The following is a 12,075-nucleotide window of genomic DNA, read 5'->3' as shown; positions in this document are numbered from 1 at the left end:
CTGCTTTAAATATTAGGTTTTCCTCTTAGATTTGCTAATTTGACATGGGTTTGATATCAAAGTCATTCTGGTGGATATTCAATTAGAAGACCTCTAAGACGGCTATTTACATTTAATTTTGTGGGTAATATTTGGCATTCTCTCTGTTTTATGCCAGACTTACAATACAACCTCTATGCCATCTGGAATTAATGTAACTTATAAGTAATTTACCTCATTAATTTACCAGATAAGCCTCCATGTCTCCTTTTATGACTTTGTTTTCAACCAAGCTGGTGAAATCTAGTAACACTGAGAACACGCTCAGCAATATTAAAAGGCTTTGAAAGCGTTTCAGTGCCCCAAGGTGGGTGTGACAGATAACATATCTTCTCTGCAGTGTCTGATGGATGGTGATATGTCACATACGCTTCATAAAGTTTAACTGCTTGCAGAGAAAGTATTAACCTTAAGCATCAGTACAAAAATGAGTTCTGGGCTTGAATTGTTCGTATCTCTTAAAAAAGCTTATGGATACGATCCTGGGTTTACTGGCCTGAGCTGGCGTGGTCAGCCCCACGTTGCCGTATTCCCTTAGCCCTCTCAAAGTATTGCAGGCTTGGTCCAAAGAGGAACAATGTCGTGCAAGTCAGCGTCAGGGCCTTAACAGTCTACACCACCAGCAAACACAATCCAGGGAAAACAGCGAAGGGGAAATTCAGGGAAATACCTCAGCCAATATAACAGAATAACAAAGCGTCTCAGTACCTTTTTTTTTTTCATCTTTGCTTAAACAGTGAGATTCATGACAGCAACATTAAAAAAAAAAAAAAAAAAGAAAGAAAAACATTATTTTATTTTTTTTAGGGAGACAACTTCTGTCCTGACATCTTTGAAAAGATATCTGTAAGAGAGCTTGTTGGACTAGCCTTCTTTTCTTTGATACAAAGGCTGGTGGATTTTTTATCAGGCACGGCTACTTTAAACTGCTTTCATGACAAACTTTTCCCCCCCTTCAGTCATTTGCTGCAGGGCAGCATCCAGACTTTGTGAAAACAGCAAAAGAGGATATTTGGAGAAAATTCTGAGTGCAGTTTCAGCCTTTTCATTGCAATCTTTTCTGTCTCCCTCTCATTTCCAGCTCTCTACCGGCTCATACTGCTGAAAATGGATTTTGGACTTCATTTTCCAATAGAAGGGACAGTTTCTGTGTGGAGCTGGTGCACTGGATGTTTGCAAGTTTAACAGCACTCATTTCAAAGGGATATCCAAATACATTTTCATTGCATGGAGGTATCTCTGAACTCACAGTATCTCCTCTGCTTGAAGCACTATCAGCTGATAAATCCCTGGTCTTCTACCCAGCTCTCTTCCCTGCCACCTTCCCAGATTCCCCCGACACATTAACTTCCATGATGGATGAGTTCAGCCGCAGCACATCAGTCCTTTAGGAGAAAGGCTGAATGAAAGCAAGACATTTCGAACCACTCTCTTTTATGTTCAGCCTTACTTTCAAAGGACTTTGCAGTTTATGTCTATTGAAGTGTCAGAAGGAGAACATTTTCCCAGCAGAACAGGGGAGGAAGGAAAGCTGTGCATGAGGCACCAACAAATCAGTGGTTTTCACAGGGCTGCGATGGGAACTGGCATCACAGCATATATATATATATATATATATATATACAAGCAGTGTTCAGTCGGGAAGCAGTGTGGCACACAGAATTGTGAACAATAGAGGCAAATAATGAAAACAATAATCTCTTACCCAGACAGACAGAAAACAACGAATTGGTTTAGTTGCCAAGTGGTTGAAGTGTTTGTGTTGGGAGGAAACAGTGAGGTTTAAATCCTTGAGCTGATTTACAATATGTCTTTTGAATACATCTAGAAAGGAGAACAAATGAAAAGACTGAGAGAGCTTCACCCATGACATGACAGTTTTACCAGTGTGGGTGTTTTTTCCAATACGACAGAATTGGGGCAAGCTCCTCATCTCGGATCAGGCTGAGGGAAACACCCAAAAACAAACTTGCCATCATTTTAAAGGAATCTGTTACTCACACTGCCACCAAATATGACAGGATACGTAGCCGCACGCTGACCAAAGGTCTTCCTTTTGTAAGCAGAACAATTCTAAACACGCTCTGCACCGTGTCGGTGAGAATGAGAAGGACAGAGGGGAAGTCACCTCTGTGGCGGACGATGCTCCTGGCCTGGTCCCTCAGCAACCTGGGGTGATGGGGAGCCTGGGGGAAGCATCATCACAGTGTAGGCACTTACTCAGGTATCGAGCGGACAAACACCACCTTTGAGGACTTTGCAGGTACGTAAAAGCTAGGCAAGCTGCATAAGAATAAAGGAGGCGTAGTCTTCTGTTTCACTTTATCTTCCTGTGGTTTTTCTGCTCGGTTTGTCAGTCTCTTTGGTTAGCAAAAACAAAGAACAATCGCTCATGTATCCTTGTCGCTCTTATTGTACAGCTGGTTTTTCATGAATGTAATGAGGGAAACTACCACACCTTGCTAAATTTAATGTAAGAGATGGAGCAGGAAATTGGGGGAAGAAGATGTGGGATGGGCGGGGTTATAACTGTCCCTTTCCTCTAACTTTAGTGCGAAAATTTTCTAAAGCATTGGTTCTACAGGGTGGAAGTGCTGAGGCAATTAATTGCATTTAATATCGCGTATAAATATTACTCACTTATTTAGACGGGGAAACAGTAAATTGACCTCATATTCCAGCTGTTAAACCACTGAAGTTGGGTAGGAAAGAGTGTGTTCCAGACCCTTAATTCACATATTTATTTATTTATTATGTTAATAGTAATGAGTTGTGGTGTAAAATGCATTTTACAGAGAGAGTCCCATGAGGAGATAATACAGCAGGCTGGTGAAGTCCCATCAAGATTGCAGATGACACCAAGCACGGGAGGGCCAGCTGATGTTCACGATGGCAGGGCCACTGTCCAGAGGGATGGACAGGGGGAGGAAGGGGCCAACAGGGTGTCCCAATCCAATGTCAGGGAAGTTTTCAATATGATCCCAAGAACGAGATTAAGGCACAAACGAGGTCAAATGCTGTATACCCCAAAGAGCTTTTATTAGTATCAAAAGCAGAAAATAGTAGTGATAGGATAGAATGGAAGAAAAGTCAAAAATCAAGCAAGTAGTCAGGATAAAGTTGCCAGAATGGTCACCACCATGGATCCAGTGGCATCCCGTTGGTCCTCAGTCTTCAATTCTTTGGTGGTGGGTGCACACCACGGCTTGTCTCCATGGTTTTTTTATAGGGCATAGTCCGATGATGCATGCACATACGTACTGTTCATGCACTGTTCACCCACTGCAGGTTTCGTCTATCACACAACCTTCACGTGATCAATTCCAGAAACCAGTATCTTATCGCAAAGACTACACCTTCCATGAGAATGTCATGGTAGTCTCCACATTCTTCGTTGCTCTGGCCTATCTCCTCCCCTGGACACCTCAGTGGCCTGGTAATCGTCCTCTTGGACAGAGGAGTGCCCTGCTTAAACAAGCCATCTCTGGGATAAGTGGCTCATCCCAGCAAACAATCCTTGAGACAAATAGCTCGAGATAACGGTTCAGTCTCTCACACAGGGACCCCATGCAATTAATTCAGGCAGGAGCAATGGGCAGCCCTGCCCTGAGTAGGCAGAGCCCTGGCAATGATGTTAGGCAGCTCCCATCAGCCCTCGTGAATAAACTTCTCCATGTGAACAATCACTCTGAAGTCGTGATTCTCACCACAGCATTGACCTCAGATGTTCCGTAACAGCAGCTTGGACAACTTGCTGTCTAGAAAATGAGCAAGCCAGACAAACTGAGAAGCTGGAGGTATAATACAAATCGAATGTTCTCAGAGGTTCAGCTGACATCCAGTGAATAGCAACAAGATTCTCAGTAAGAGAAAGTGAACAACAAAACAAGGAAGAGTGAAGAGCTGTTGTTGGAAGATCTTTTCGTGAGGAAGGAACTTCTGAGTCCTGCAAATGACAAGTGTACATCCTGGTCACAAAAAGATATGTTCAGCATGGAAATTTAAAAGGTGAATTCAAAGGCGGTTATATAGTGGCAAAGGTGGCAAAATAGTCTTAAGGTTTTGCCACCACCACAATGGGAGGAGTGCAGGATGTGTTCTAACAAATAGTCTGTCAAAAGACTTCAGGTGCCTGGTGGTTGTAGATATACATGTTTGCAACACAAAATCACTCTTTTGACTCTGGATTCAGTCTGTTATAGAGAGGGAGATGGTGTCTTGTTTGGTATTTATTTTATAAGTCGTGATGTAAAGCACGTACACTCTGATTTCAAGCTCTTCCAAGGGAGTGATAGGAGTGCAGTATTTCAAGTCTATTAATGACCACCTATCACGAGTGTTTCCTTAGTAGTATTATCAGCAATTATTACTGCGCTTAGATCCAGAATGTGTCACTATCCCAGGAAAGCATTTTCACTGTTCCCAGCATGTTGCTGCAAAGACTGTGTTTCAATCAGTCAGTATCTTTTGAGAAAACAAAAGGGAAAGGACAGGTCAGGCATTCAGGAAGATTTCTTACAATTTCTTGCTGCACACTCAGAAGTATTTTAAAAGAGGTTGACTGGTTTCTATTGAAAAATATGGTGGCATTAAATCTCTTATCTAAGGAAAATATAGATTTAAAGTAAATATTTCAAAAACATAATCAGGCAAACATATTTTTTCTTCAAAGCTACAGCTTTAGAATGTCACTTCAGTGCCATCATTTTTGCTTCATATTAAGAAGTTGTTGTATCTTCAATTATTCTCAAAGTGGGACAAAACCCAATTTGGGGTTGTTAAGAATGGTCTTGAAAGTAAATATACGGTTCGCAATGTCTTTGAAAATATACTATGTTTCTTCCTGTCTCTGCTCCACAGTGCTTAATATTGGTGAAAAAAAGCAGCATTTAGCTGTTTTGTGAAGAAGCTTTTCTTAAGGGATGCAGAAGGAAATACTTCCTTCTCAGCTAAATATGGGAATTTTGAACACACACAATGAAATGACCAAATGAATCCTGAGAGATATTTATGTCTTTTATGAAGGGAATCAATTTCTGTAATGTGTCAACAGCGGCTTATTGGTTGTCAATATTCTTAAAAGGACACTTGAGAGACAATCAGCTGCATTGACTGCAAAGAAAAAAATTATTACCTGTATCACAAAATGGGGAGGATTGCAGGAAGTCAGATTTTGACTGCTTTGAATGGGCTTAGTAGATTCAGTCTTTTCAAACAGTTACTAATGGAAATTTAGATTCCAACTGTGTGAAGTTAGTCCATCGGCTTTCTTTCTGCAATAGCCCAGCTTTGTGCTAATTGGGTGATGGTTTCTTATTAAAACTGAATCTTCACCAAGGATATTAACCAAATAAACAGAAAAAATGAGCTAGTGGATAGGCAGAAGGGCGGTATTTTAACTGTAGCTGCAAAAAAAAAGACCCCCAAGGTACAAGAAGAAGATCTTTGGAAATCCAGTGTTTACTGCCCTTGAGATGAAATCAGTTCTCAAATTATGTTGAAAACGTATTGTCTCTGTTACCAAAGCATCCACAGTTTCACTTTCTTTGTGCAGTCATGCGGTTGCACAGGCAAAGCAGCCTCACCGCAGGCAGCTTCAGTTCATGCTGGGCAACGGGTGAGGTGGCCAAGACCAACCACCCAACACCCCCTGGAATGCAGGGACCGCAGCTAACCTGCAGCACCACAGGCTGGCATCCACGCAAAACATCCCGGCTCCATGGAAAATGTCCTCATAGAGCACTGCCCTACCATGGTCATGCTTTTTTCAGGATTAACTTGAAATCTCTCCAGGGATGGCACTGCAGCGGCTCAGACTGGCACAGATAAGGGATGTCTGCACCACCCTCTGTGGCCCAACCTTTTCCAGAGCTCATCCTCTCAGATGCTGTCACCAGTCTCCATGCTGCATTGACAACCTCCTTTGCTCACAGAGGTCATGCTGCAAAGCGTAGCCCCCGCATCAGGGCTGCGCAAGGGTCAGACGTGGAGGGTGGACGCACGCCACAGCAAACGTCCCAGTCTCTTTGTGTGCCCTGAAGGAGAAGCCAGCACCCACCACTGACACTGGTTCTGGACAAAGCTGACCTCCACCTTATGAGATGTACTGGTGCAAGCGGGGTGGAAAGTATATGCCTTTGGTCATGGTGCAACTCCAGGGACTGTTTGCCCGTGGTCCCTCTTTGGTGTGAAAGCAGACTGAGGGTTGAAGCCGGTCAACCAGATTACACTAGCCAGAAACACAAATGCTCACGTGTATATATATACACACACATATATATATGCATATATATATATGTGTGTGTATATATATACACATTTTCCGTGAGGATCTCTTAATTTTATAAATCTCCCTCTTTGGACAGTTATGCACATAATTCTTTCTTTAGTCTTTCAAAATCCCTCAGAACAGCCATAGTTTTTCCCTCTCTCTTTCCTTTTCTCCCCCTACTCCCATCCCCACTTGCTTTTCTTCACTATTCTCTCATCATTTCAGCCAAGATTAATAATGTTGCTGGGCCTGGAGTATTCTTGAAATAAATGGCTTCTCCTATTGCCCCATTCTAAGCATCACTTTGGATTTTAATCACTTGCAGAAGGTGCTTTTTTGCCTCTCAGCCTCCTCTGCCATAAACACTCCTCTTAGATATACAATGCATGAGATTTGTGATGTGGATGAAACTGCAAATCACTTCACTGTTATTTCCCATTACGCATCAATAAAATAAAAAATAAATTTAAAACCACCCAAGAAAGACTTATTCTGTTACTGTGACGAACGCCCAGAAGCTTCTCTGTATAAAATCAGGCTCAATGTAAATGTAAAGAAAAAATATTTTTTAAAAAAGAGAAAAAGGGAAATTATAGCCGAATATTTTCTGGAGAAGAACCTGGTTAATTTTTTTCAGAAAAGTTAACACAGAAAGCTCCCATGAAACCCTGTATGTAAAGCACAGACTGGGTCTCTTGTACGTGATCAAGCATACAAACCTGCAGAGGTACGTGCACTTTGCTAAAAAGGTGAATGCTGACCTGTATCAATAAAGGGAAAAGCTACTGAATAGTTAGGTTAATTTATTTTCCATTATAAATGCGCCCCCGTGTTATGAGAATTACAGGTCTGTTTAGAAAACACTGTGCCAAACATGGTGTGATGCACAACTGACGGAAAGGTTCGGATGAAGAAGCTCCCCCAGGAAGGCTGGTGCCCTGGTTACAAGGGTTGTCAATGCCTGGCCTGAATTTCCACAGGAGTCTCGGTAAATTAACCAAGGAAGTCAGGCTCCAGTGCTTTTTCCTGGATGGTTAGTACCTAATTCCCTTGGGTGCTTCGGACAGCTGAAGTACAGAGATAAATTGTACTGCTACTACAGGCCACCACAGGGTAGTTCTCTCAGAGCAAGGAACAAAATGAAATTTAACCTTGATGCTCTTGTTCTAAACATTTCTTAATGTTGACTTCGTCATACAACTTTAGGGACTCTTCTACTAGGAGAATAAATGACCATTATAAAGAGGCAGCATCATTCTAGTTCATGGCACAGTTTGAAAACAATTTTTATCTTTTCCTTTCCAAACAGGAATAAAATCAAAGCCTTTAAAATTCTTCTGGAAGGAAAAAAAAAAAAAAAAAAAAGATGACATTGAATTGAAACATGGAGGGACACACACAATTTTGATACATGAAAAATGTTCAAAACAGTACACGAGTGAAATCTGATGAAGTGCAAGAAAAGAAACTACAGGTTCATGGTTTTGCTTTTATCTAGTCTAGCTCGTTATCTCACCACAGATTAATTGAAATTAGAACCCAGTTTGCCCTCTCCCGGCGTAAGGTTTTTGCCCAACAGACAGTAGATTAAGAATATCTTCTCTTCTTTTCTTTCCAGTGTGACAGAAATCTTCAGAGAAACTCCATGTTGTCCCAAATATTCTGACCATCTCTAATTAGGGGTTATTCTTTGTCAGCACTTTATCTGGCTGGAGGCTAGCATTGCAAGGAGATAGATGTTTCAACACCTCGTACGTCTAAGAACACCTTGCTCCCCGTCAATTTGTCTTTTGAACACAGAAAACACTGGCTGTGCTGATTGATGATATTTTAGTCACAAAGTCTAGTGATCAGATGTTCCTGCTGATATCAACTTTTTTATCTGCCTTTGACACAGCAGAACAGGGAGATACAGCTAAAAGATCAGGACTCTACTTTTAAAAATGGGCTTTATGCCAGAAATACAGAAACAGAAAATTGTTCTCACTGCTAAGTAATGAAGAAAAGATGGTATCTTTATTTTTTTTATATAATTTTCACTACATGGTCGATATTTCCCTTGCAAATAAACAAAAAATAGGTTGTGACAAACAGAAGTAAGGGAACAAGAGGCACAGGAAAAAGAAAAGAGAGATGTGTAAAGGAAAGCAAATCTGGATAAAATTCAAAGAAATGGGCTAGATACTGAATATTCACGGTTCATTCAACAACAAGAAAAAAAAAAAAAAAAAGAAAAAAGAAAAAAAGGAGCCAGACTTTTGGCCTAAGATGTTGACCCTACTGGAAGAGATTTAAATGATGTTGTGGAGCAAAGTAGGTCTAAGGAGTCTTTTTACTGCCTCATGTTAAGCTAAACTCCAAATGTCAGGGAGAATGTAAAGAGAAAGCTGCCTGCAAAACCAAGAGGTAAATGTGAAAACAGTCCTAAATGTTCCCTAGAGACACCCAGCAAACAAAGTTCCTCCCTTCCTTCCTCCTTCCACTGAGTCCATGTAAAGCCATGTGTGGTCTCCACTTCCCTTGTTTGTTGTTATGATGTGTGAAAGTCCCCCGTTGGTATCTTAAAGTTCTGTCTCAGCTGTAGGCAATGCCAAACATCAGCCTCTTCTGCTACCTAAAGCCTCTCCTGATTCACGTGCGATGCCATCAGCTGGGGGTATCAGAACACCGGTGTGTTCCGCCTTGCTCACCCAAAAAAGAAAAAAAAATAAAAAGCACTGTTCCCTTTTAGTGATTAATCATATATCTGCATTACAAGAAACAGCACTTGTCCTTATATTTTTTGCAATATAAAGCCATTATTATTTTTACAAATCAATCAAACAAACAAAAGACCATTTTCCCTTTCCTTGTGATGTGCTGAAGAAATGCTGAGCGCCATTACCTTGCAAAGACTCTGCTTAATGCTATACAGTAGTAATGACAAAAGGAAGGCAGCCTACGCACCCTCCAGGAGGTAAGCTGCCAGACAGCTCGCTTGCTTTTCAGAACATCATCACAAAAGGGGAAGGATGTGAGCTGTACAAAAGGCCAGCTATTTTCAAGAGGAAGAGCAAACAACCCCATTTATTCTGCTCTCCCACAATTTATTTTTCTCATGACAAGTCCTCTATAGCCGAACAATTCAGGATGTACACTTTACAAACAACTTCTGCTACTTACTTTATCAGGAGCTCTTAAGATGAAGGCCAGCTTGCCTACTTGTGAACGTGTTGGAGAGCATGATTTTGATCCTCCTGCAGTTTAGGTGTGCTTCAGGAAGGAGTAGATCAAAGGCAATCTGGGTCAGTGTGATCTAGCCTTAATTTTGTATTTTCTCCACGACAGTGAGCAGTGTCCTGATCTGAAGTATTGGGACTTTATTGGGATTTTTTATTTCTAAGAAGAGGTGAAGATAAAATCACTCTATCTGAGAAAAAAAAAAAAAAAAAAAAAGTTTGTGGTTTTGGGACAAGCAGCGACAGACATTAAGTGAAACACAAACCTGGAGATCAAAAAAAAGTTTTTCACTGTGAGGACAGTCAAGCTTTGGAGCAGCTTGTGCAGGAGGTTAGGGGATGGCTGTTGTTGGAGTTCCCTCAAGAACTGGACACGGCCCTGAGTAACCTGTTTTGAGCAGGAAGTTGGACCCCAACCTGAATTCTTCTTTTTCTTTTTCCTTTTTTTTTTTTTTTTTTTTTTTAATTTTAAGAGACCTGTAAAGAAACAACATCTTTTATATCTTTATTTTTCAAAACAAAGTGATAGCAGGATAAAAATTTAATACTCAAAAGGTCAAGGATGTTCCTCTACTGGGTATTACAGTCCTCATCAGTGGGTAGGAGACCAAGGTTCAGCATTTCCCAGTGTTTGAGAGCACCCAGGCTCACACATTGTCTCACCATTTGGCCACATAAGTTATTTGGGAGCAGGGCCATTTTCTACAGTGCCTATGAAACTGCCTTTATTTTGCATAGACCTTTGTGCTGGAGAGGAAAAACAGTCTGATTCTCTTGCAACAAAGAGGCACTTCCCTGTGATTCATGGCCTGCAATGCAGAGGTTTGTTTCACCGAAATCCTTACAGGGATCTTCCTTGACTTGGGAGCCCAGGTCCTGATGAATTCCTTAACAAGACAGACTTTGCTTGTTAGCCAAAATCAGATGAACCTGGGCTCATGTATTTCTGCTAAACTTTCAGAACTGCTGTTAGCTATATTTTGAGCATGTTTTAATTTTTTTTTGAGAGGCAGCACATTGATTTATATACTATGTCAGAAGAATATTCTATTTCAACTGACCAAATTGTCTGCCTCATTCAACAAGGCAGACGAGTAATTTTCAGGTTTAAACATTAGCGATACAAATGTCAACTGTGTATAAAAATTACAGGAGAGGAACGTTTTTCTTATCACAGTGCCAGCATGTTTCTCAAAGCAGAGAGGAGTGTATTCTGGTTTCAGATGTGGCATTGTTTCACGCTTGCATGACAGGAGCAACAAGAGACCCCAGACATGTTCAGACCCCCATTGTGGTGAGCCCTGTGTGCATGCATGCCAAGAGAGAGACAGTCAGCATCTTATTAAGCGGGAATGGCATCTCACGTTCCCATAAGTGCTGTCTCATACATTGTACGCTGCTTTGGGCACCTGCCACAATCACAGGTATGATGCAGATGAAGGCGATCCCTACTCTGGTGCTGATGTGACCAAAATGAAGACAGACGCCATCAGCAAAACACGTCTGGGCTACAAAACAGGTTGTCAGAGAGGCACCAGCCCTGGTGATCGAGGTGTGTGGTCTCTTGGTGTCACCTGTTCTTAAAAACAGGGGTATTCTGAGCCAAAAAATGTATGCTAAGAAATTGATGATTTCCCCTTGCATTTGTAGAATGGATGCTAAAAGTGAACCTGTAGCTGAGGTTTGCTTTCCATCAGGTTTTTTCCAGATACAGAGATTTCAGTAGGGAAAAAAGGAAGAATAACTTAAACACTGCTAGTTTAAATTAATTCTCTACTATTACAATTGAGAACTACAAAGTTGGGTTTTAAATGCAGGTTTTTGGGGCATCTTGTAATTTACCTGCCTAACTGAAAAGCTTGCTCTCTACTCTAGAGCCAATGAGTTTCCTCCAGAGGGTAATTCCAGACATCGGAGCTAGACAGTGCTAAGCACATTGTTGCCCTGAACTCTTTACTATTTACCTGCTAAATATTACCTTAGCTACACATCTGATTAAAATGGAGCATATAATCGACTGTAGCAAATTAGTTTGGTCTGAATTAACTTAATGGAAGGAGAAATTTCTCTTTTCCTTTGGTAAAAGAATATGATGTTCCAATACATTAAAAATTTGCTTCCTTAACTATATTCTTGGCTGACACATTACCAAAATATATGATGAATTTTGGGGGAAGAAATGGGTTATATGCTATTGCTATATGAAAGCTATTCTGTTTAGTCTGCCACTGTGATGTGCATTCAGTATATTTTTCCATACCTGAAAGCCAGTCCTCCTGGTGCATTAACATTATGACTTGAGGTTTCTACTATACACAATGTCAGTTTTATTCTCCTCCTTCTGAAATTTCATTTCATTTGACTTCATGAACTCTTTAAAAATATAGTCTTGTTATTACCACATCTGTGACCTGAAAGGTTCTGCCAGTAGTTTATAGTCATGCATGCCTTTTGCCTACTCCCATTTCTTTTTGCTTTTCCCACACGTGTGACAGTCTGACAAATTATAGTCAATGTCTCAAACATTTGTTAAAGAACTTTGGTGGA

Source organism: Accipiter gentilis, chromosome Z (assembly GCF_929443795.1).
Source record: "Accipiter gentilis chromosome Z, bAccGen1.1, whole genome shotgun sequence".
In the NCBI taxonomy this organism is placed as follows: domain Eukaryota; kingdom Metazoa; phylum Chordata; class Aves; order Accipitriformes; family Accipitridae; genus Astur; species Astur gentilis.
This window is presented reverse-complemented; position numbering follows the sequence as displayed.